The sequence below is a fragment of the Lutra lutra genome, chromosome 15, assembly GCF_902655055.1.
Source record: "Lutra lutra chromosome 15, mLutLut1.2, whole genome shotgun sequence".
Lineage (NCBI taxonomy): Eukaryota > Metazoa > Chordata > Mammalia > Carnivora > Mustelidae > Lutra > Lutra lutra.
In genome coordinates this window covers 52636206-52661149 of record NC_062292.1, presented here as the reverse complement: position 1 = coordinate 52661149, position 24944 = coordinate 52636206, and the positions used below count along the sequence as shown (strand labels likewise).

Here is a 24944-nt window from a genome sequence, read left to right as displayed (position 1 = left end):
AAATATGAGAACACTAAGGGCGTGGCCAGTTGATAAGATCTGTATGAGTCAACCATCTCAAAAGAAACCAGGTGCTATTGTTCCAGATCATGGAAGAATGACCCCAAAGGTATTTCAGAGATTATCAAGGCTGCCATACCAGTCACAGGCCCAGAATGCAAGGTCTGGGAGACAGTGTGGTTTCAAAGGAGCAGCCATGCCTGTGGGACCCAGCTGCACACTTCCTGCACAGTGCCTGATGCCACCTCTCATTGCAGGCTCCCTTCACACTCTGGGACCAAGCTCCTCCCCTGTCCCAGGTATGATTTTGGTAGGCCCCAGTCCAGTGATGGCCTCCTCTCAGGAATGCACAGGAAGCAAATCTGGCAGCTTCCTCTAGCTAAAGTCGTAACGGGCAAGCAGAGTGTGAAAGCCCAAGAGGCATGTCTACCTGGATTTCAAAAGATGGAGCCACCTGTCAGACTGGAGAGACCCAGACAGTGAGCCACTATAGGGCTGTCCCCCTGAGCCCTGGGAGTGACACTGCTGCTCTCAGAGAGCCATAAAAGCAAAGCATTGAGTCAAAGAAAATAACTTTTGAGATTTAAGGTTTATTGTTATTTTCCCCCATTAGGGTTCAGAATTACCTGGGACATATTACCTCTTTCTTTCTTATTTCTCCCTTTTGGAATGGAAATGTTTATCTTATGTGTGTCTCACCCTTGTATTTCAGAAGCATGTAATTTATTTGGCTTTACAAGTTTCACATCTGGATAGCAGTTTGCCTCAGGATGAATCATACATACAGTCTTACCTATATCTGATTTTGATGAGATTTTATACTTTAGACTTTTGAGTTAATGCTGGAAAAGTTAAGACTTTGGGCTGTCGAGATGGAATAATTTATTTTTCATGTGACAAATACATTAATTTGGGGGAAGCAGAGCAGAATTCTAGAGACCGTGACCACTCCAAAATTTGTATATTGAAACCTAATCCTGGGTATGATGGTATTTGGTAGTAGGGTTCTTGGGAGGTGATTAGATTATGAGAACAGCATCCTCATAAATGCAATTAGTGACCTTAGAAAAGACCCCAAAGAATACCCTTGCCTCATCTGCTAAGTGAAGACACCATGAGAAGAAAGCCATTTATGAACCAGAAAGACCTTTCCCAGAAATGAATCTTCTTACACCTTGATCTTGGACTTCCAGCCTTCAGAATTGCTAAGATTTAAGTGTTTGTTGTTTAAGCCAACCAGTATGTGATATTTTGTTATAGTAGCCCTAATAGACTAAAACTATCACTCATTCCTCCCATCAATTCACTTAAAAGCAACATGAAACATCACTACTTCCTCTCTCCCCACCAGGATCCCAAAAGCATAAACCTCTTCTATTTCTATAAAGAAAATAGAACAAAAATAAATAATTGCATATAAAAATTAAAAAAAAAACACAAAATATGATACTTAAAACCATAACCAAATTGACATTTCACATATAATCAACTTTGATCAACTTAACCAACTTTTAGATCTCCACTTTTTTCATCAGAATATTTGTTCTCTTTCTTTTTCTTTCTTTGTTTTTGTTTCTGACTTTCTTCCTCTCCCACTCTGAATTTATTCCTCTCTCCTGTTATCTTCATTATTTATTTACTGGAAAAATTTTGATATGACAATAAGAAACTATTACTTAAAAATCTGCTGTTGTAGTTCCATTGTACAAGTTTATACCAATCTTAATTGTTTTTATAGGTGGATTGCTTTATTTATTTAGGTGTTTAGACAGAAATATATGTAAAAGATACTTTGTTATGAAAGGAGTAATGAGGAATATGATCTATCTGGAAAAGAATCTGTATCAAGTACTCTAAGAAATTTCACAAAATTTAATAATAAATGAATAGTATCTGGATAATATTGAAAAAAAACTCATTCGAGAGTTTCAGAGTTACCTTTTGACCACAAAATGTTAGGAAAAAAGTTATAAATCATAGAAGTCAGCATTATTGGATCTGTAAGAAATTGTATTAAATCAAGGTTACATATATTAAACATAAAGCATAGCCATAACTTATTTATTACAAACCATACATTTCTATTTGTTCACATCAGTGAAATATAGATGAGGTGGTGAAATGAATTAATTATGAATCGCTTCCTATTGAATGAATGCTAATGTTATAGTTATTGATTTTTCTGTGATTTTTCCCCTTCAAATTCAAGAGAAAATGTCCTTCAATTTCAGTTTAACTTTGTTATTGTATTATAGTCTATGAACGTATATTTCCATTATTGAGTATTCCAGTCTATTAGACCCTTTATAATTATACTCTGAATACCTATCCTAACCTTTAGCCCTGAAGACCTATTTTTTTTTCTTTTTAAAGTAAAGCTTAGGGAAGTTGGGTAATTCAGCTGGTTAAGTGTCCAACTCTTGATTTTGATTCAAGTCATGATCATAGGGTTGTGGGATTGAGCCCCACATTGGGCACTGTGTTCAGTACAGAGTCTGCTGTCCCTCTCCCTCTACTTCTTACCCCATCAATTCTCTCTATCAAATTAATAAATAAAATCTTTAAAAATTAAAAAAAAATAAGTTAAAGCTCATCAGTTTAGAAATCAAAGATCACAGTATGTGGGGGGAAAAAAGATCACAGACATGAAAACTAATACCCGTTGGTCAGTAAGAAGCCTGAGTAAGCTAAGAAGACAAGATAAAAGAGAAGGTAATTCTAAAAATCACATGAGGTCATAATCAAATCTTCCTCTTAAAAGTCTTGACGAAATGTGAAAATCTTTAGTATCAAGGCAAAGGAAACCAGCAAACATTGTGAATATTTGGGGAGCTATATTCTTGGATACAAGCAAAGTACAGAGTGATAATATGGGTGTTTGGGACCATTTTTCCTTCTGAAATTATTATTGATTTAAGAAGGGAAAGCAGTGGCAGTAGGCTGAGAAACTGAGCAGAGATTTTTTACAGTTTCATGGGAATTTGAGGACCCTTTTGAAAGGAAGACTTCATAAATTTCCCAAACTATTAATTGAGAATCTGAAAAGTCCACATTGGAATGAAAGGTGAAGTATAAATACTAAAGCTTGATTTCACATCATCATAGTCTCTAACTAGGTTAACTCATATGTGATTGCTACTGCATTATGCAGAGAATAGCTACTTGCCCCAAGAAACCATAAATGTTCTGAAGGAAGATGACAATAAAAGCCTCCTATATGGATCTCTCTCTCTCTCTCTCTTTCGCTCTCTCTCTCTCTCTATATATATATTCATATTCCATGGGAAAAAAATATATATATGTGTGTGTGTGTGTGTGTGTGTGTGTGTGTGTATACAAACAAAACATTTGGAACACAACCTTTTTAAAAAGAAGAAAAATTCAATATATAAAGTGACCAGAGATATTTTTTTTAATTTCCAAACATTTATTTTTTATTTATTTATTTTTTAAGATTTTATTTATTTATTTGACAGAGAGATCACAAGCAGGCAGAGAGGCAGGCAGAGAGAGAGGAGGAAGCAGGCCCTCTGCCGAGCAGAGAGCCCAATGCGGGGCTCGATCCCAGGACCCTGAGATCATGACCTGAGCCGAAGGCAGCGGCTTAACCCACTGAGCCACCCAGGCGCCCCATAATTTCCAAACATTTAAAATAACTTTAAAATAATGATGATAAATAAATCTAAGGATATAAAAGACAACAAAGAAAATATTAGCAGATGTTTAAAAGGAGAAGCAAATAGGAATTAAAAAAACTAATAAATTATGAGTGTAATAGATTTCATGAGCAATAGAGATAATGAACTGAAAAATAGATTGAGAAATACTCAGACTGAAGAATAGAGAGGCAGTGGTATGAAAATATAGATGAGATCATATGAGATATATAGAACAAAATACAAAGACTAACAAGAATATAAATACTGTTGCACAAAAGAAGAGTTAGAATAGGATAGAATCAATCATTGAAGAGATTTTTGGGAAAAAATAAGTTTCCAAATGGGTAGTAGAAATCATGCTACATATTATGCAATTAACACATGAAGAATGCCACATTTAAGTCCATTAAATAAAAACTCCTGAAAATTAATAGTTGAGTAGGTTTAAGTTTTTCATATTGTTTTTTTTCTTTTGTATTTGCCCCATCTGTTTCTTCTTTCTTGCTTTATTGTTGCCCTTTTTTGTATTAATTCTTTTTTTATTATATTTTAAACAATATTCTTTAGGGCATTTTTTTAAGGCTTTACAATATGGATTCTTAAATTACTATAGAATTCCATGAGCTAATTTTATGCCATTTTACTTATAAGATAGAAGTCTTAATAGAAGAATATATTTTTATGAGTCCTAGTCTGAAATCTTTACTACTGTTGACCTTTATTTTACTTCTTAATATATTATTCATCCCATAATACAGTTGTTCTTATGACAAATACAAAGTGAGGTATTAGTTAATACCTCATTGTTCTGTATATTATATTTGAATAAATCCCCAGTGGGGAATAACAGATACATATCCCAAGAAGAAAATAATCTGTTTCTAAAAGATTTTAATTTGGGCCACTTGATCATAGGGAAACAAACTTCACAGAATAATTTTATTATTTTTGTATAACCAGTAAACTATGTTTTATTAAAGAAATTCAAAAATGGGAAAACAGGCTTTACATTTATAACATATTTGCTACTTCTTATGCTCTTCATTCCTTTGTGTTTATTTCTATACTGAAATCTCCTTTCTGCTCACTCATTATATTTATCTTTTCCGGGAGCCAAATAAGAATTTTTTTTTTAAAGATCCTAATAGTATTTTAAGCTTGCAGATCATATAGCCTATGTCACAACTACTCAGTTCTGCTCTTGTCTGACAATTGCATCACCAGACATTCTGTAAATGATTAGGTTTAGCTATTTACTATTGCAACATTATTTGTAAAAATAGGTGGCCAGTTTGTGAGGCATAATTTGCTGCTCCTAATCTTTTACATTACTTCTTTGATCACATTTGTAATTATACTTTTAAAGTTTGCATCTGTCAGTGCTGAAATCCATGTCATATCTGGATCTATTTCTATTAACTGTTACTATTTTCCTTCTGATGGGTCACATAATTTGGCTTCTTACCATGTCACAGATATATTTTTTCTTTTTTAAAACATTTTATGTTGGTCATTATGGACATTGCTGTTGAAGATTGAAGTTTTATGGCATTTCAATAAAGGGTATTGAATTTTATTTTAGAAGGCAGGTAATTTGCTGGGAAGTGAACTTGATCATCTTGAGCCTTATATTTAAGTTTTATTAGTGAGACACTTTAGAGACCTTACTCTAGGTCTAGGGTAGTACTACTGATAATGGAGCCCTTATGGGAAACTCAGCTGAATGTTTGGCCTATTCAGTTTGTGTTTTTCACTCTGGCTTGTGCATGCCTCTAATTTTTAGTATAATGTAACTTGTGGAATCTCTGTGGAGCTCCCAGATGCCTAGTTATTGTTTTGTGCCAAGTCTTTCAGGGTCTCACACTAAGCACACACAACTAAATAAATACTCATCAATACTTCTTCTTCTTCTTCCTTTTTTTTTTTTTTTGAGATAATAAAGCATTTATTAAAAACTCTTTTTCACCAAGAGGCAGTTAAAATTTATCATTTAACACCCAGACCACTACTAAAAGAGAGAATGGAGGGAGGGTTAAAAACTATGAAACATTGACAAAAGGACCAAGACAGACAACGCCTGGGGCGGGTCAGTGCCAAAGGATTGGGATATTTCCTCTCTGAGGTTAGGAACAGTGGCGGGGTGAAAACCCAGAGCACCCTTAGCCGCTGGCATGGCCTAGTGCATAAACTTCTCTAAGAGGGGCTAGAGTCAGAGGAAGGGCCCTCAGTAGTGTGTGTTTATCACACAGGTTATTGGGCATTCTGCTCAGTCCACTCCACAATGCTGACTGAGACTGTACTCTATGGTCATCTCTGAGAATGGAGTTTCCTTTATGCAAATTTTTAAACCCATAAAACTTTGGAAAAACAGGTGGTCAGCCAATGGGCCATCATTCATCAACCATTTCTATAGAGCATAAAATTATATGACTCAACCATTCCAATCTTCCTAAACTGCATTTAAATCCTGGTATCACCCTATATTAAGAATGTTATTTAGGGTAAATTATTCCAAGCTATTTAAGTTTTCTGACACATTAAATAGCTTATAGAAGAACCCCATAAGGTTGTTGTGAGAATTAAGTTAGATAATTCATGTACAGTTCTTTACACTGACAAATAACAAAAAAATAAATAATGTTAACCACTATTACTTACATTTAGGTCATTATTTTTTATTATGCCTTTACTGTTATTTGTGTTTTATCTCTGACATCAGAAAAAAAATAGTGCTATATTAACTTAAAAATGTCTGCAAATCAGGATGCCTGGGTGGCTCCATCCGTTAAGCATCTGACTCTTGGTCTCAGCTTAGGTCTTGATCTCAGGGTAATAAGTTTAAAGTCTTTGTTGAAAAAAGCCCCTACTTAAAGAAAAAAAAAAAAAAAAGCCTTGGAATCTATTTGTCATGGAGATAGGGTAAGGTGGGAACTATAGGTAGGAAAGACCTTCAGACCTCTCTGCCCTTGAAAAGCATGATATTTATATCCATATCTAAAACGGGAGATTTTCCTTAATGTCACAAAAACATCATTTTTATTTTTCTATATTAACTCCTGTTGGGCTACTGTAAATGCAGCTTTACTAACTTGGGATTTATCTGTAAATTACAGGATGTTAGGTTTTCCTCTTTAACTTAGAATGACTTTATTAACATGATTAATACTGTAATGCCTTAGGCAAACATCATTATTCTCTTCTTTTCCATTCACTCTAAAATTTATTGATCTACAGTGACCAAAAACACATTATCATTATCTTTGTAATATTTTCCACTAGGATGGAAACCATATTGAGTAACCTTCCATACTTAGAAACTTTTCAAGCCTTACCAAGTGTAAATGACTAATTAATTCCATAAAACATAACAGTATGTTTTACAACCAGAGGACAACTCTAACACTGAATAAAAATCATGAGGACAATATAGAATAATTCACATAATCAAGAAATAACCTCAGTCAAAATACACGTAAATTAGCTTGCAAATAGTCTCACACAAATAAACACTTCTTTTACTAAGGAGACAACTTAATTGAAGTCTATACATCTATGTCAAAATCATATTCTATCACAAATATGAGTTACGAATAATCTAATAATCCAATAAGCTTATCCTGAGAGTTTTGAGATCTTAAACTCAAATTTATGTGAAATGTGAGTACCCTAATTTGAATGAAGAAACTTCAAGTAAAATCAAGCAAAATCCTATGATGGATTAACTGATCTTTAAACCATACATACGTAAGCTTTGAGTTAAAATAATTCTCAACTTGGAATATCATTCTGAGGATATATGAATATTCCATTTAACAAATATAAGTATTCAAATCTTCAATGTAAATTCAGATCAAATAATTCAGATCTGATGCATGTGAACTGAATTTATTAGATAATTATATTTTCATTCAGTTATATACTTTAGTGAAACATCTAATTATGTTTTTATAACATCAATATTGTTCAGTCATTTGTGCAATCGCTCACTATATATATAATATGATATACATGTTTGTATCCATATTACATATCATTTATATCTAGTATATATATTTATAGGTAAAATATAAATATATAATACATAGCATCATTGCATATCTATATTCACCTTATACATTATATATTATCTATAATATAGATGATATAATATAGATACCTATATCTATCATATCTATATTAGATACATAAATTAATATACCTATCTAGTAGATATATTGATGTCTATCAAAAATATAAATATACAGAGAGAAAGACAGACACAAAGAGAGAATTTAATACTGTTTAAAGTAAAGACAGTTAAAATAAACTATATTTCTGCACATACAGCATTGGAGAGACGGTTATAAACTAATATATGCTTTTTTAAATTTATGCTTTTTATAGATTAATAATTTAACCTAAAATTCATTTCTTTAGAATAATATTAATTACTACTATTGCTTTAAGAAATAGTTGGAAAGTCATTGTAAGAACTTAAAGAGATATCAATAATTTCTTCGAAAAAAAAGAAGGAAATAAAAACATTTTATGGGCAAGAATCAATACTGCTTCCCAGGTCTAGATTATTTCCATGCTCTATAAACTCTGAGTATACCATAATAGAGAAGATTAATAAAAAGTTTTTAATTAGTCTACTTTTCATAAAACATCATAAGCAAAATGAAACAGTATACAGTAAACTCTGAATCAGCATTTATAAAATAATGGACATAAAAAAAGTGTTAATGTTATTCATATATAAAATAGAATCTTATTAACCACTTTGAACAGTTAAGGGATAACTATATGAGGTTTTGATTGAATTCAGAAAAGAATATGCCCAGAGGGAAATCATATAAAAGTTATAATCAGAGATAAATTATCTGGAAAAATAAAATTACAGCTTGACATATTATTTGTGTTATCATATAAACATTTAAAATTAGATATCCAAATAATAGTGTGAAGAAATAGCTACCCTTACATTTCTAGTTCTAAATTGTTACATGTTTTTTGGACAATTGTTAATGTTTTTCAAAAATCGTCAACTAATCTGATATGGTAATTCTATTTCTTAGAATATTTCCAAAGACATAATTTAAGAGAAATGTTAAAACATACATATGAGAATTATATTGCAATATGAATCATATATATAAAAATTTACAATATCAATAATGATATGATATTGATTACAATGATGATGACAGCTAACATTTATTGTATACTTATTATAGACTAAGCAATAAATATTGTCTCATTTAAGCATTATAGCCCCATCTTATACAGTTATTTAAGATTTTATTTTATTTATTTGAGAGAGATAGAATGAGAGAGAGAACGAACAAGGTGAGGGGCAGAGAGAGAAGCAGACTCCCCACTGTGCAGGGAGCCTGATGTGGGGAAGGATCCCAGGACTCCAGGATCATGAGGATTATGACCTGAGCCAAAGGCAGGCACTTAACTGAATGAGCCACCCAGGCACCCCATTATACAGTTATTTTAAATAAGAATTAGAGGGGCACCTGCTGGGCTCAGTCGGTTGAGTGTCTTACTCTTGAACTGTGGTCAGGTCATGATCTCAGGGTAGCAGTATTGAACCCTGCATCAGGCTCCATGTTCAGCAATGAGTCTGCTTCTCTCCCTCTCCTTCTTTTCTGCTCCTCCTCCTGTTCATACTCTCTCTCCCTCTTTCTTTTGAATAAATAAGTAAATTTTTAAGAATCTGAGAATCAGAAAGCTAAAAAAATTTGCTATGTGATGTTTAATAGAAAAGCCATAAGTATATAATTTAAACCAAATTTCTTTCTCTCATTAATGATTTTTATTTCATCACCATAAAATATTAATGAATACATTGATTAGACACATTCTAATAATTATATGCGATACCATACAATACAATTGTTCAAGCAAATTTGACTGACATATTAATTTGAGAAAATTCTGATAGCTAATTATTTTTACAAACTTAAAAAAAATCTTGAATATACTGCGTAACTTTCTATATATAATCTTTATTTTAATTCATGACAATTTTATAATGCATACATGTCCATTTGTGTGTGTGTGTGTGTGTGTGTGTGTGGAGAGAGAGAGATAATGAGAGAAAATGTTTTCATTGAATTAAAGTCAGCACATCTCTGCCCTTTGCGGAACTTACATTCTTATGGGGAAAAAAGACATCTATAGAAACTAATATATTTAGGACATTCGTTTTTACATTAAGTGACTTATTTGTATAAGTGAAAAAATAAAAAAAAAATGGGAAAAGAGTGTGGCCTAGGGAGTTGACATTTTATGCAGAGTGTCAGTAAAACCTCTGGGGTAAGAGTTGCTCAGGATGATAATGGTGGTGTGGGTGAAAATGGTAGTCAGAAAACACCTTTGCGATAAAGTGTGATTTGTGAATTTGAAGAATAGGAATATTGCCATTAGATTATCTGGGGAAGATCATCCCAGGAAGAAGAAATAACAAGTTCAGAGGCCCTGTGATTGAAGTCTGACTGATATGTTCAAACACTGGCAAGAAGCAATAGCACCTGAAGGGTAGGAATGGAAGAACAAAACAAGCTCTACATGGGGTTGGGTCATGAGGGCTTCGTGGGTCATTTGTGTGAATGTAGAATTTACTTTGAAATAAGATGCCTTTGATAGGTCTTGAACAAAAGTGTCATGTTCTAATATATATATATGGTCTTGGTTCTCAACATTTAAGTCAATCGTGATATTAATAATTAGTTTATACCAGAAACTGATATTCATGCCAAAGTATTTTATAAAATAAAATTACATACACTTTGAGAGTAGAATTAATTTTACTAATTTCACAGATGAACTCAGATTTATGAGTAAACAGTAAGTTTTATCTCTTTAGTTTTTCCTGCTTTTCAAGTTATGTGTATTTGGTTGTACATTCCCCTTAGAATTATAAATATACTACTAATATTCATGGTACAGCTTCAGACTCTAAATATGAAATGCTTTATATCTAGAATTATGATGATTCAAACATGAAGAAACATAGATTGTGACATGAGAAAACAATTTTAATAATCTTTTTTTAAGTTTTGCTTTTTATCTTCAGTGAATTGCTCACTTAGTGTTCCCTTTTTCACAGTGGGTTTCTTTCATTGTTATTGTGGGTCATTAATTAATATATTTTCTTCATATTTTTTATCTTAATAAGGTTTAAGTTTTAAGGCACCTGGGTGGCTTAGTCTGTTAAGAATCTGACTGTTGGGGCGCCTGGGTGGCTCAGAGTGTTAAAGCCTCTGCCTTCGGCTCAGGTCATGATCCCAGGGTCCTGGGATCGAGCCCCACATCGGGCTCTTTCCTTGGTGGGGAGCCTGCTTCCTCCTCTCTCTCTGCCTGCCTCTGCCTACTTGTGATCTCTCTCTGTCCAATAAATAAATAAAATCTTTAAAAAAAAAAAAAGAATCTGACTGCTGGTTTTGGCTCAGTTCATGCTCTTCCTTTCCATTTCCCTCTACCTCACTCCCCACTTGTACTCTCTCTCTCTCCCTCAAATAAAATAAATAAATCTTTAAAAATTTTTAAAAGATAAGGTTTAAGTTTTTGATTTAAGACTTTTTTAGAGAAGTTTCAGTTTTAAAGATGTACTGCCTCCCTGCATATACCCATCCCCCTACACATAATTTCTATTAGTGGTCTCTTGCATTAGTATAATATACTTATAATATAATTACAGTTGATAAGCCAATATTGATACATTGTTTTAACCAAAGTCTATAGGTTTACATTAGGGTACACTGTTTTCATTGTTATGTTCTCTGGGTTTTGACAAATACGTAATGGTATGTATCCAGTACCATACAGAATAGTTTCACTGCTCTAAGAATATCTTTTCCTCCATCTATTTATGCCTCTCTTTTTTCCGTCTCTGTTACCACAGTCACTGACCTTTTTACTGTCTCCATAATTTTGCCTGTTCAAGAATATCATAGAGAATCAGGTATGGGTTTTATCTAGTTGGCTTCTTAGCAATATGTGGTGAAGTTTCCTCCATTTCTTTTCATGGCTTGATAGCTCATTTCTTTTTTTTTTTAATCACTGAATAATATCTCATTGTATGGTTTTACCACAGTTTGCTTATCCATTCACCTATTGAAGGGCATAGTGGTTACTTGCAAGTTTTGGCAGTTTTGAATAAAACTTCTAAAATATTCATGTTCAGGGTTTTGTGTAGACAAAAGTTTGCGGCTCCTTTGAGTAAATACCAGGGAATGCAATTGCTTGATCATTTGGTAAGAATATATTTGGTTTTGGGGGCACTTGGGTGGCTCAGTCGGTTAAGAGTCTACCTTCAGTTAAGGTCATGATCTCAGGGTCATAGGATTGAATCCCTCATGGGGCTTTCTGCTTAGCAGGGAGCTTGCTTCTCCCACTCCTCTCCTCTCCTGCTCTCTCTGTTGTTATCTTTCTCTCTCTCTCTCTCTCTCTCTCATAAATAAATACATAAATACATATATACATAAATAAAAATATTTAAAGAAGAATATGCTTGGTTTTGAAGAAACAACCAAACTATCTTCCATATTGATTGTACAATTTACATTCCCATCAGCAATTAATGAGAGTTCCTGGTGCTCCACATCATCTTCACTGACTTGTCAATGTTTTAAATTAAATTAGCCATTCTAGTAGATGTATAGTGGTCTCTCTTTGTTTTAACATACAATTATCCAATTGCATATTTTTCATCATATTTTTAGAAGTTTACTTTAGTGATTTAGAACTCCATCAGAATGTCCCTATTCATTTTAGTTGGGGAAAGGAGTATCAAGAAAGAAGGAAATAATTAGTGTATGGTGATGTTATAGATTCTAATATAGCTTAATATCTAAGACTTTATAATATATGATGTAACCAAAATAATTATAAATTCTATAAAGAAAGTAAGTCTGGGATAAAGAAAAAAATACAAATAGATTTTTGGGTGACCCTGTAGTTCAAAAGAAAGGGACCATGATAATGGTATAGGCTCAGGTATTAGCTGTAGAGTTGATAAATAATATTTATAATTTGAAAGATTGGCTTAGTATGTGGTATGAGAAAGAGATAAATCAAGAACTAATTTCAGGTTTTTGGCATGAGCAAGTGAATATGTAGTGTTGCTATTTACCGAGATGGGAAAGATGATATAAGGGATGGGGAAAAGCTGAAAGCAAGATGTTTTTTTTCTTTCACAATATGTTAAGGCTTTGTAAAGGCTAAAAATTCAGTATAAAGTCACAAAAAGTACTCATAATGAAATCATTATTTCTCACTTTTTTTCATACAACCCACCATTATTACTAGAGTAACAAGACTGGAACACAGTTTCCCTGTAGAAATTCAAATTATTTAACTGCTTAAGAAGAACAGAGGGACCAAGGAATTTAAAACTGTTAACTTGTCTATTTATTCACATCCTTTGCCAAGAGTGGTTTAATATCCAGATGCTTGAAAGGAGAAAAAAGAAAAAGAAAAAATCCTCCAGTATATCTGGGACCTGAAAATGCAGCAACACATTTTCATCTTTGCATTTCAAACTATTCTATTATAAAGCCTCATTCACACTGTTTAAACATAGATATTGCCTCAGTTAAAACTTTTGCTATACTGTATTTAGCATAGTTATATATTTTCTGCCCACATTTAATTCTACTCTGTCTCTAATTTACATTTTAACAAGATCATTCTGGCAGTTGCTACTGGAGAATACATTGGAGTTCCAAGAGTGAATACATAGACCCACACTTGAGGCTTTTGGAGTGGTTGAGAGAGAAATATCAGAAAATAGTTCAATTTAATGATGACACCGAGGAGGTAGAGAATTTCAATACAGTTAGTGATCATTTGAGTATGCATGGTAAAGACAGAAAGGAATAAAGAATGACTCCAGATTTTCGACCTCAAGAAGCTGAAGAGATGGAAGAAGACTTTACAGACACATTAAATTTTAAGAATCTCTGCTAATGGAATTTATTGCTCATTCGGCATTTTGCATTTCAAAGGACACACTAAAGGGCATTTGAAAAGAAAACAAGTTTCTTGAATCTTGATTGGCTTTAAAAATATTTTTATGGATTATTTATTTTTATTTTCATTTATTTCTGTAAATATCTTTTGCAAATAAAAATGAACAAATTTCCCAAGTGTCTATATTATTTATTCATAGCTTTTGGATTTCTTGTCTTAAGAAAAATTTTTTTATTGAGGAAATTTAATAATATGATCTGTATTCTCTTTTACCATTTTAATAGATTTTATTTATGTTTATTTTTAATTCAGCTTACATTCATTTAATATGTGTGTAAGTATAATAAGCAATTTTGTCTTCAAAATGACTGTCATTTATGTAATTAATGATAATAGATTTTAATGGATCACTGTCTAATAAGTATTGGGACATCTACAAGTTATATCAGATATCCAAATGGCATGGGTTTTACAGAGAGTTGAAGTGGTCATGTATATATTCAAATGCATTCATTTCAGGAGCAGACATTTCTAATACATGTGCTAGTACACTATTACAGATTAGTAATGTGTTAAATAAATGTAACTTTAAAAATATTATACTGAGGGGCACCTGGGTGGCTCAGTGGGTTAAAGCCTCTGCCTTCAGCTCAGGTCATGATCCCAGGGTCCTGGGATCAAGCCCCGCATTGGGCTCTCTGCTCAGCGGGGAGCCTGCTTCCCTTCCTCTCTCTCTATCTGCCTCTCTGACTACTTGTGATCTCTGTCTGTCAAATAAATAAATAAAATCTTTAAAAATATATTATACTGAAATATATACAGCATAGATATATGTTGGAAAAATTGCAAGAATGAATTAATGATATTATCATATTTCTTTCATTTTTTAGTTTAATAGAAAAAATGACCTAGAATATTGTTTTCTTCTTTATCATTCCACATATAATTCCTAACTACATGTCATTCTCTGAATGAATATTACTTTTAATGAATTTTGTTAAGAGAAATGCTATATTTAAAGCATACTTTTAATATATAATATAATATATATAAATGCATATATATTCATATGTATGTAAATTCTATAACATTCCAGCTAAACATATGGGATAAATATATCCCACAGTATGCATAACATTCCAATTTTGTATATCGCCCTGTTACATTATTAATAATAACATAGTCATTCTTTTGAACTGTGTAGTTTCTTTTGGACAGCTTCAAATGACATTTATTCTTCCCTCCTCTCTGAGAAAAGCAACCAGGAAAGGAGATAAGCATAATGCTCAATTTATTTAGATTTTTTCTGAGTATTCCCTCTATGCCTCACAGCAAACGAGGCTACTTTTCCTTCTAAGATCTGGCCCTGCCTAAAGATCTATTCAGGACTGGCTGCCTCCACATATTTATTTATGTATGCATTTGTGTATTTATTTACCTTGGTATTCTTAAAATCATAAGTGGTTGTCCAGTGCAACTATATACCTGGCGATCTTTGCTTCCTTATTCAGAAAATATTGATGGAACAGTTTTGTTGTATGTGGACAAAACTCCCCCTCAAATGTATAACTATGAAATGTCTGTAAGTCGCTATTAAAAACAACCCAGAGCCTTTTTATTTTCTACACAATAAATGCACAGACTTTATAGGTAAGACTTTTTTATAGTAGCAACATTTACAGTGGTGAAAGACTGGAAACAACTTCTTTGGAATCTTGTGACTTAATTTTCACATAACTGTGGCTTTATTGTTACCTTGTAAATTACTAAGACATAATGTGTAGTTCAACACATTTCAATTTTGTTTTTTTCTCCAGAAGAAATAAACTCAGTAGCTTTATTTTCCATCAATTGCATTAAATATAATTAGTCTTAAATAATATAATTACAAAGCTTTCTTTTCAATCAGACCTTTATAAACTTGTACCAAAAAGTGCTTGTGATTCTATGTACAATATCTAAAGTGTCATTATGACCTAAAAGCTTTGTGCCTTTTATGTACTTTAGCCTGAAACGTTTACTGCTACTATTACATTTTGCAATTACAGTGAAGTGAGGCAGAAAATAGCAGTTCAAAAAATGTATTCAAGTAATGAAGTTTGAACCATTAGTTTCAAGGCTGTTGTTATTTTAGTAAATATTTAATCTTCCTAGCAGCATGGGTTCCTAATTGATCTTTAAGTATTATTGTTTCTGGACATTTCTAATCGACTTCTAATTGCTATATTAAAGCAGTTAGCAAATAAAGTGCAATAGATGGTGGAGACTTTTACAGTACACTAAATCAACAGAATACCATAAAATTTAGAATTCATTTTCATCATTGAAATTTGAAATGGAATACACTAACATTCACATATATGCTCATCTCTCTTATTTTGAAGAGTTCTGCCAATCTGAAGGAAAGTATAGATAACATATTCCATTTATGTCAAATTAAATGTCACATGTCCAGTAAATTTTAAGGTGATTTAAAATCTCTTAATGGTTCTTTATATCTTTTTGATAGCAGGTGAACCACTTTTATTAATTTATGAGGAATTTATTGAGCATCTACATAATATGCCAACTGTTATAAACAAGAGAAATATAACACAGAATCTTCCACTTATTGCTTATAATAGTTACAGGGACACATAGAGGCAACTCTGACATCAAACTTATGATCTATTTCTCCTAATCCAACAATAACAAAATATGTGGCTATTGAAAACTTTGTTGTTTCTTCTTGTTCAGACCATACAGTTATTAATGCTAAAGGCTGTGATATATCAGAAAAAATATCAAAATGTCAGGGAGATTCAGTAAAAAAGAGAAGAACCTGTAACAAAGAGTCAAACAATTGTCCTGACACATTTGAAATGAGAGACAGATTCTGCCCTTATAAAGAAGACACTATGCCTGAAGTTAGTGAGCCAAGGTGTTTGAGAGAGAGGGTCGTGTACCTTGCAGGGTTTGAAAAGTGGAATTCTCTTTCTAAAATTCAAGTTGATAATGGAGAGGTAAGGGAGCTAGGAAAAATAGGCAATGTGACTAAGACCATTTTAGCTGTTTTCTCAGCCACTGCAAAACTTCACTGTAAAGAGTAAGCCACAGTCTTTTTTCTGTGTCTATGAATTTGCTTTGTTTCGGATTTCGCGTGTAAGTGAGATCATACAATGTTTGTTCTTGTCTAATGAAATAGATAAAGGATGTCCAAAGGTACAAATTTCCAGTTGTAAAATTAATAAATTTGGGGGATGTATATACGACAAGGTACGTACAGTTAACAATACTGTACTGTATATTTGAAAGTTCCTAGTAGGTCTAAATAGTTCTCTTCGCAAGAAAAAAAAAACTGTAACAAAGTGAGGTGATGGATATTAACTAAACTTATTGTCATCATTTCACAATATATCTATATCAAAACATCATGTTATACACCTAAAACTAATACAGTGTTATATGTCAATTATGTCAATGAAACTAAAAACAAACAAAACAACAGAAAAAAGAGTAAACCTTTAGGATGCAGCTAAGAGGAAGAAGAAATGGCCAAAAATGACAGTGATTAAAGTAGCGGTCACTTAGCTTCAGGCAAGGAAACTAAGTGGAACATTGATATCCATTATTTAAGGACAAAAATCCTAAAGACAGATCTTATTTAAAGATAACAAAACTGAAGTTTGGGCTACTAACAACACATGGATTGGAAAGACATGAACATTGACTAAATGACTGCTAAAGTACTTTAGGGGGTTGCAATCCGTCCAACACAGGCTGGTGTGATGAGTGGCTGTGTTTGAAAATAAGGCAATACGGAGGAAAAGAAGAGGAGAGAGTGAAACCGAAAGAGTGCTGATGTCTTCCTCTGAGCCCTGGCAGCCAACTCTTTTCCAGAGTCCCACTTACAGAAACAGGGTAACCCGGCCCCTTCCTCCCCACTGCACACCATGCTGAGTTCAAGGGATAGCTTTTGTAACAAGAAACATTTCATTCATCCTTGTTCAGGCAACTATCTAAATATCTATCTACCTTATTTATTGATTTTTGTCAGGTTTCCCGTCCTTGAATAGTTGAAAATTAGAGGAGTATTTAATGCCTGAGCATGGAAGAATGATAGAAATTCAAAGACAAGCTATTTGATTGACATTGAACGTGGAAGGAGGGCATGAAGTGTAAATACATATATCTAATTCCCATAGTACTTCTACTTAAATTAAGTCTCTTTATCTTTTCTTTCCTTTTTTTTTTTTTATAAATGTGTTCCATTTTTCCAAGATTTAAAGATAATTTTGGTATGTTTAAATGTATAAGATTACTCCCCATGATTTTATTTGGCTCTTGACATATATCATAAATTCTAAAAACATGTGGTAGTATATTTTAAAATGTTGTATTGCATTATTAAGTTATTTAATGTCACTTACTGAAGAATTATCTTTTATTTTTACATAACACACAATAGTAGTAAGACTTATAATACATATGACTCATACTTTTGCAGAAAAATATTTTAGTGTTTGATTTTCTTCATAATTAACCTTCATAACTTTAATATAGATATGTAAAAGTGCCTATAAAAAGATTGAATTATTCTCTTTATTAAGTTAAGCATCGCTTTTGTTTTTGTCTCTGACTGATTTTTTAATTGATTTTACGTGCACTAATAATTGTGAGGAAATCATGTGATTAAAACTATCAGTATTCGTTTTTAAAGTATAGACAATTAGAAATTAGATAATGGCTGTTTTCTCATTTTGTTTGAGGTCACTGGATATCTGAGTTGATTGTATCCTACTATTTTCTCCTCTGAGATTGTGAATAGTAGTTAATTGCTAATGCCCTCTTCATTTTATATTTATATTTTGTCATACAAAAGTAGACAATCAAAAGTTTCTGGAACTATGACTATGTGAGTAAAAATTCTTCTTTGCGATGTATTAACTATTTCAATAGATTTTTACCAAACTTCAGTTGAGACTCATATTACCAGGTTAGGGATTCATTGTTCTATTACAGCTAAAGTAGTTTATGTTCAATTTAGGGAAGCTCTGAATACCATAAATCTGAAAAGATGAGATGGTCATACCCATTGACTACTGGAGTCAAGATAAATCTAGTTTTCATTGAAATTGCTTATTAAATCTGGTCAATTTCTTTTTTTTTTTTTTTTTTTTTTTTTTTTTTTTTTTTTTTTAGATTTTATTTATTTATTTGTCAGAGAGAGAGAGGGAGAGAGAGCAAGCACAGGCAGACAGAATGGCAGGCAGAGGTAGAGGGAGAAGCAGGCTCCCCGATGAGCAAGGAGCCCGATGTGGGACTCGATCCCAGGACGCTGGGATCATGACCCGAGCCGAAGGCAGCTGCCCAACCAACTGAGCCACCCAGGCGTCCCTAAATCTGGTCAATTTCTAAGAGATAATTTATTTCCTCATTATAGTGGTGATGAGAGTAGTAGCTGCAGAACTGTTTAATTATGAAAAAAATACATGCTGAATAACTGGCTAATTAAAGTCACTAAACTTCTTGATGTTTTTCCTAATTAAGCCTGAGGGAAATGGAGGGGGTATTTCCAATTACCATAAAGCATGTAAATACACTGATTGCTGCAATCTGAAATTTGTTTTTACAGTTAAAGATCTGGAAGTCACAGTGCATCCAGAGAGAACGTAATCTGATCCTTTATTTTTATATAAAAAATAAGCTAGTAAGTTTGCCTCTGAAATATGTCATTTTAGAAGGACAAAAAGTCAACAGAAGAAGAAAGGGGTGGTTTCAGAGTAAAAGACCCATGACATCAGAGAAATACAATATGATTCTTTAAATTGACAATATCTGGGGCACCTGGGTGGCACAGTGGGTTAAAGCCTCTGCCTTCAGCTCGGGTCATGATCCCAGGGTCCTGGGATCGAGCCCCACATCAGACTCTCTTCTCAGTGGGGAGCCTGCTTCCTCCTCTCTCTCTGCCTGATTCTCTGCCTTCTTGTGATCTCTGTCTCTCAAATAAATAAAATCTTTTAAAAAACAAAAATAAAAAAATAAATAAATTGACAATATCTAACACAAGGTATGGTAAGAATTTTTTTTCACTATTTTATAGAGGAAAAAATATAAATTTGATTCTTGAAATAATCAGGACAAGGAAAAGTTTCCAAAACAGGAAAAAAAACACCATGTTCTCTATAAGAATATTCATTAATTATTTTCAATTACAGTTAATTAAAAAGTGACAGGTGGTAGACCATTCAGCTGGGAAATTTTAACAATTTTTTTTTTAAATTTTAACAATTTTTAAGATTTACTAGAAATATGAATGAACATTTTCTTTAGTGAAAAATTTCTTGGTGGAAATATGTGATATTGAATTTTAAATATTTAATCGTTTGATTAATGAATACTCATACAGGCATACCTTATTCTATTTCTTTGCTTCATTGTGCTTCATGGAGATTGCATTTTTTTTTTACAAATTGAAGGCTTGGGGTAACCCTGCATCCAGCAAGTCTATCAGTGCTGTTTTTCCAACAGCATTTATTCACTTTGTGTCTCTGTATTACATCTTAGTAATACTTTCAATATTTCAAATATTTTTATTATTATTTGTTATGGTGGTCATTGGTTTTTGATGTTACCATTGCAGTTGGTTTGGGACACCACAAACCACATCCATATAAGACAGAGAACTTAATTGGAAGGCATGCAAAAAGGAAAGACAGGCCAAAAATTAGGCCTCTTGAGCCAAAAAGCCACATTGTGAATGTAAAGGAAAAGTTCTTGAAGGAAATTAAAAATGCTTCTTCAGTGTACACACAAGTGATAAGAAAGCAAGACGACCTTATTGCTGAGATGGGGAAAGTTTTAGAGATGGGGAAAGTTTTCAGTGGTCTGGATAGAATTTGAAACCAGCCACATAATCCACTTAAATTAAAGCCTAATGTACAGCAAGTCCTTAACTGTCTTCAATCCTATGACTCAGCGAGATGAGCAAGCTACAGAAGATAAGTTTGAAGCCAGCAGAGATTGTTTATGAGGTTTGAGGAAAGAGGTTGTCTCCATAACAGAAAAGTACAATGTGGTGTAGCAGGTACTGATGAAGAAGCTGCAGCAAGCTATCCAGAAAATCTAGCTAAGATAATTAATGAAGGTGCCTACAATGAACAACAGATTTCAAAGTACGTGCAACAGTCTTCTATTGAAAGATGCCATCTAGGACCTTCATAACTAGAGAGGAGAAGATAATCCCTGGCTTCAAAGCTTCAAAGGACAGGCTTGCTCTTGTGAGGGGCTGATGTAGCCAACAACTTTAACTTGCAGCCAGTGTTCACTTACCATTGTGAAAATCCTGGGGCCCTTGAGAATTATGCTAAATCTATTCTGTGTTCTTCAAATGGAACAACAAAGGCTGGATGACAGCACATCTGTTTACATGGTTTGCTGAAGAGCTTAGGACTCCTGTTGAAACCTAACACTCAGAAAAAAGATTATTTTTAAAATATGACTACCTATTGACAATGCATCCTGTCACCCAAGGTGTGATTAGGATGTATAGTAATGTCAGTGGTGTTTTCATGCCTGCTAACACAGCATCCATTCTGCAACCCATGGATCAAGGAGTCATTTCTACTTTTAAGTCTTATTATTTAAGAAATATATTCAGTGATACTATAGCTGCTGTAAAAACTGATTTCTCTGATATATCTTGCGAAGTATATTGAGAACCTTCTGGTAAAGAGCCACAATTCTAGATGCCATTAGGAACATTCATGATCCAGGGGTGCCTGGGTGGCTCAGTGGGTGAAGCCTCTGTCTTCGGCTCAGGTCATGGTCTCAGGGTCCTGGGATCAAACCCCACATCAGTCTCCTTGCTCAGTGAGGAACCTGCTTCCCCCTCTCTCTCTGCCTGTCTCTCTGCCTACTTGTGATCTCTGTCAAATAAATAAATAATATCTTAAAAAAAAAAAAAAAGAACATTCATGATCCATGGGAAGAAGTTAAAATGCCAACATTAAAAGCAGTGTTTGCAAGAAGATTCCAAACCTCATGGATGATTTTGAGGGATTCAAGATTCTGATGGAGGGAGTAACTATAGATGTGTTGGAAATAGCAGAACAATTAGAATTAGAAGTGAAGCCTGAAGATGTGACTGAATTGAGGTAATCTCATGATTAAAATTTTAATAGATGAAGTTTTCTTCAAAAGGATGAGCAAAGAAAGTGGTTTCTTGAGATGCAGTCTACCTCTGGTGAAGATGCTGTAAAGACTGTTGAAATGTCAAGGAAGGATTTAGAATATTACATTAGTTTAGTTGATAATCAGTGGCATGTTTCAAGAAGATGGACTCAAATTTGAACAAGTTCTACAGTATGTAAAGTGCTATTAAACAGCATTTCATGCTACAGAGAAATTGTGAAAGGAAGAGTCAGTCAATGTGGCAAACTTTATTGTTTTCTCTTTTAAGAAATTGCATAGCCACCCTAACCTTTAGCAGCCACCAGCACCCTGGTGAGGCTACAGCCGTCAATATGAAGTCAAGACCTTCCACCACCAAAAAGATTATAACTCACTGAAAGCTTAGATGATGGTTAGCATTTTAAATGGTTGTGAGGAGTAAAGGAAATATGGCTTTTGAATATTATAATGAAAGTTTTAGTTGGGTTGTTATGTGGGAGAGTGTGGTTTTCTGAAGATAGAGAAGACAGAAAAATATATAGGCTCAAAAAAAAAAGTTTAGCTTTGGACATGTTGAGTTTGATGTGATAGCAAGAAAATATTCAAAAGTAACTTCAGAAGGACTTGATAAGGTTGGAATGAGGTTGAAGAGTGGAAAGATGAAGAGTGGAAAGATGAAACAAGCAACAGAAAGGGTGTAGACAATGGATGACTCACTGTGAAATAGCTTGTTCACTATATGAATATAATATTCCAACTTCCACAGGAGATAAAGGAAATACTCAGATAGCCCTAACTTGTGGGCACTTTTGAAAATACATATATAATAATATTAGATTAAAGTGGAAAGATGTATTCAACAGAGAATTAGGCAATCATAGCAAATTGACTTTCTTAAATATAAAAATAAATATACACAAAGATAAACTTGAAATGGATAAAAGACCTCAAAATGAGGCAGGAATCTATCAAAATCCTAGAGGAGAACATAGGCAGTAACCTCTTCAACATCAGCCACAGCAATTTCTTTCAAGACATGTCTCCAAAGGCAAAGGAAACAAAAGTGAAAATGAACTTTTGGGACTTCATCAAGATCAAAACTTCTGCACAGCAAAGGAAACAGTCAACAAAACAAAGAGGCAACCCACAGAATGGGAGAAGATATTTGCAAATGACACTACAGACAAAGGGCTGATATTCAAGATCTATAAAGAACTCCTCAAACTCAACACACACAAAATAGAAAATTGTGTCAAAAAATGAGCAGAAGACATGAACAGAAACTTCTCCAAAGAAGACATACAGATGGCTAACAGACACATGAAAAAATGTTCACCATCATTAGCCATCAGGGAGTTTCAAATCAAAACCACATTGAGATACCACCTTACGCCAACTAGAATGGCCAAAATCAATAAGACAGTAAGCAACATGTGTTAGAGAGGATGTGGAGAAAGGGGAACCCTCTTACACTATTGGTGGGAATGCAAGTTGGTGCAGCCACTTTAGAAAACTGTGGAGATTCCTTACAAAATTAAAAATAGATCTACCCCATGACTCTGTAATTGCACTACTGGATATTTACCCTAAAGATACAGATGTAGTGAAAAGAAGGGCCATGTGTACCCCAATGTTCATAGCAGCAATGGCCACAGTCTCCAAACTGTGGAAAGAGACAAGATGTCCTTCAACAGATGAATGGTTAAAGAAGATATGGTCCATATATACAATGAATATTATGCCTCCATCAGAAAGGATGAATACCCAACTTTTGTATCAACATGGACTGGACTGGAAGAGATTATGCTCAGTGAAATTAGTCAAGCAAAGAGAGTCAATTATCATATGGTTTCACTTACTTGTGGAGCATAAGGAATAACACAGAGGACATTGAGACTTGGAGAGAAGTGAGTTGGGGAAATCAGTGGGAGAGACAAACGATGAGAGACTGTGGACTCTGAGAAACAAACTGAGGTTTTGGAGGGGAGGGAGGTGGGGGATTGGGTGAGCCTGGTGGTGGATATTAAGGAGGACAGTATTGCATGGAGCACAGGGTGGGGTGCATAAACAATAAATCTTGGAACACTGAAAAAAATTAAAATTACAAAAAATGTGAAATAAAATAAATATAAATATAAAATAAAATTGCAAAAATAAATTTAATAAAATATATAAAAAACAAAATAAAATATAAAAATAAAATTAAAATAAAGGACTAGGTTCATAACATAGTATTTCCACTAGTGATAACTAAAACATAAATAAGTTTGATATCTGAATATGTGGCTTGTTTGAAAATAATAATATTTTTCTTTTAAGCAATACTATAAATGCAATAATATACAGATTGATTTGTACATGAAAATTGTTTTTTTTTGCCCTACCACATTTGTATGAATATTTCCACTACTAAATTTCATTCTACCTTTTGTGTACTCCTTTCTCATTTGTGAGAGAATATTTCTTGGTATGTGAACTACTGTGTAATGAAAATAAATCATGGGGTGATGTGAAAATGAATGAAAATTTTGTTGCTGTGATAATTCAATTAGTCTATTTTAGAATATTTCATTATCATTTTCATCTGGGAGATATTTAAAAAAATAACCATTGTTCTTGCAGTCAGTAAGGATTATAATAGGACCTAAATTATGATTAAAATAAACAAACGGGGTGTCTGGTCAGTTAAGCATCCAACTCTTGATTTCAGCTCAGGTCATGATCTGGGAATTGTGGAATGGAGCCCAGTGTTGGACGCTGTGCTCAGCATGAAGTCTGTTTGACTGTATCTCTTCCTCTCCCTCTGCCCTTCCCTGCCCCAGCTCTGTCTCTATCTTTTTTTTTTTTTAAAGATTTTATTTATTTGACAGAGAGAGATTACAAGTAGAGAGGCAGGCAGAGAGAGAGGGAGGGAAGCAGGCTCCCTGCTGAGCAGAGAGCCCGATGCGTGACTCGATCCCAGGACCCTGAGATCATGACCTGAGCCGAAGGCAGCGGCCTAACCCACTGAGCCACCCAGGCGCCCCTGTCTCTCTCTATCTTTCAAATATATAAATAAATCTTTAAAAAATAAATAAACAAGGAAAAAAAAAAGTATTGCTCTATCAGAAAAGAGTTCACCAATAAGACGAAGTAAACCAATTCTGTTGAAGCAGATTATATGCATTGGTT

At 33.5% G+C, this 24944-nt stretch overlaps 1 pseudogene; it reads left to right on the top strand.

Moving 5' to 3' along the window:
- Window positions 1-4: 4 nt before the first annotated feature.
- Window positions 5-24944, top strand: part of LOC125085598 (splicing factor 3A subunit 1-like) — an 87827-nt pseudogene continuing 62887 nt past the window's right edge.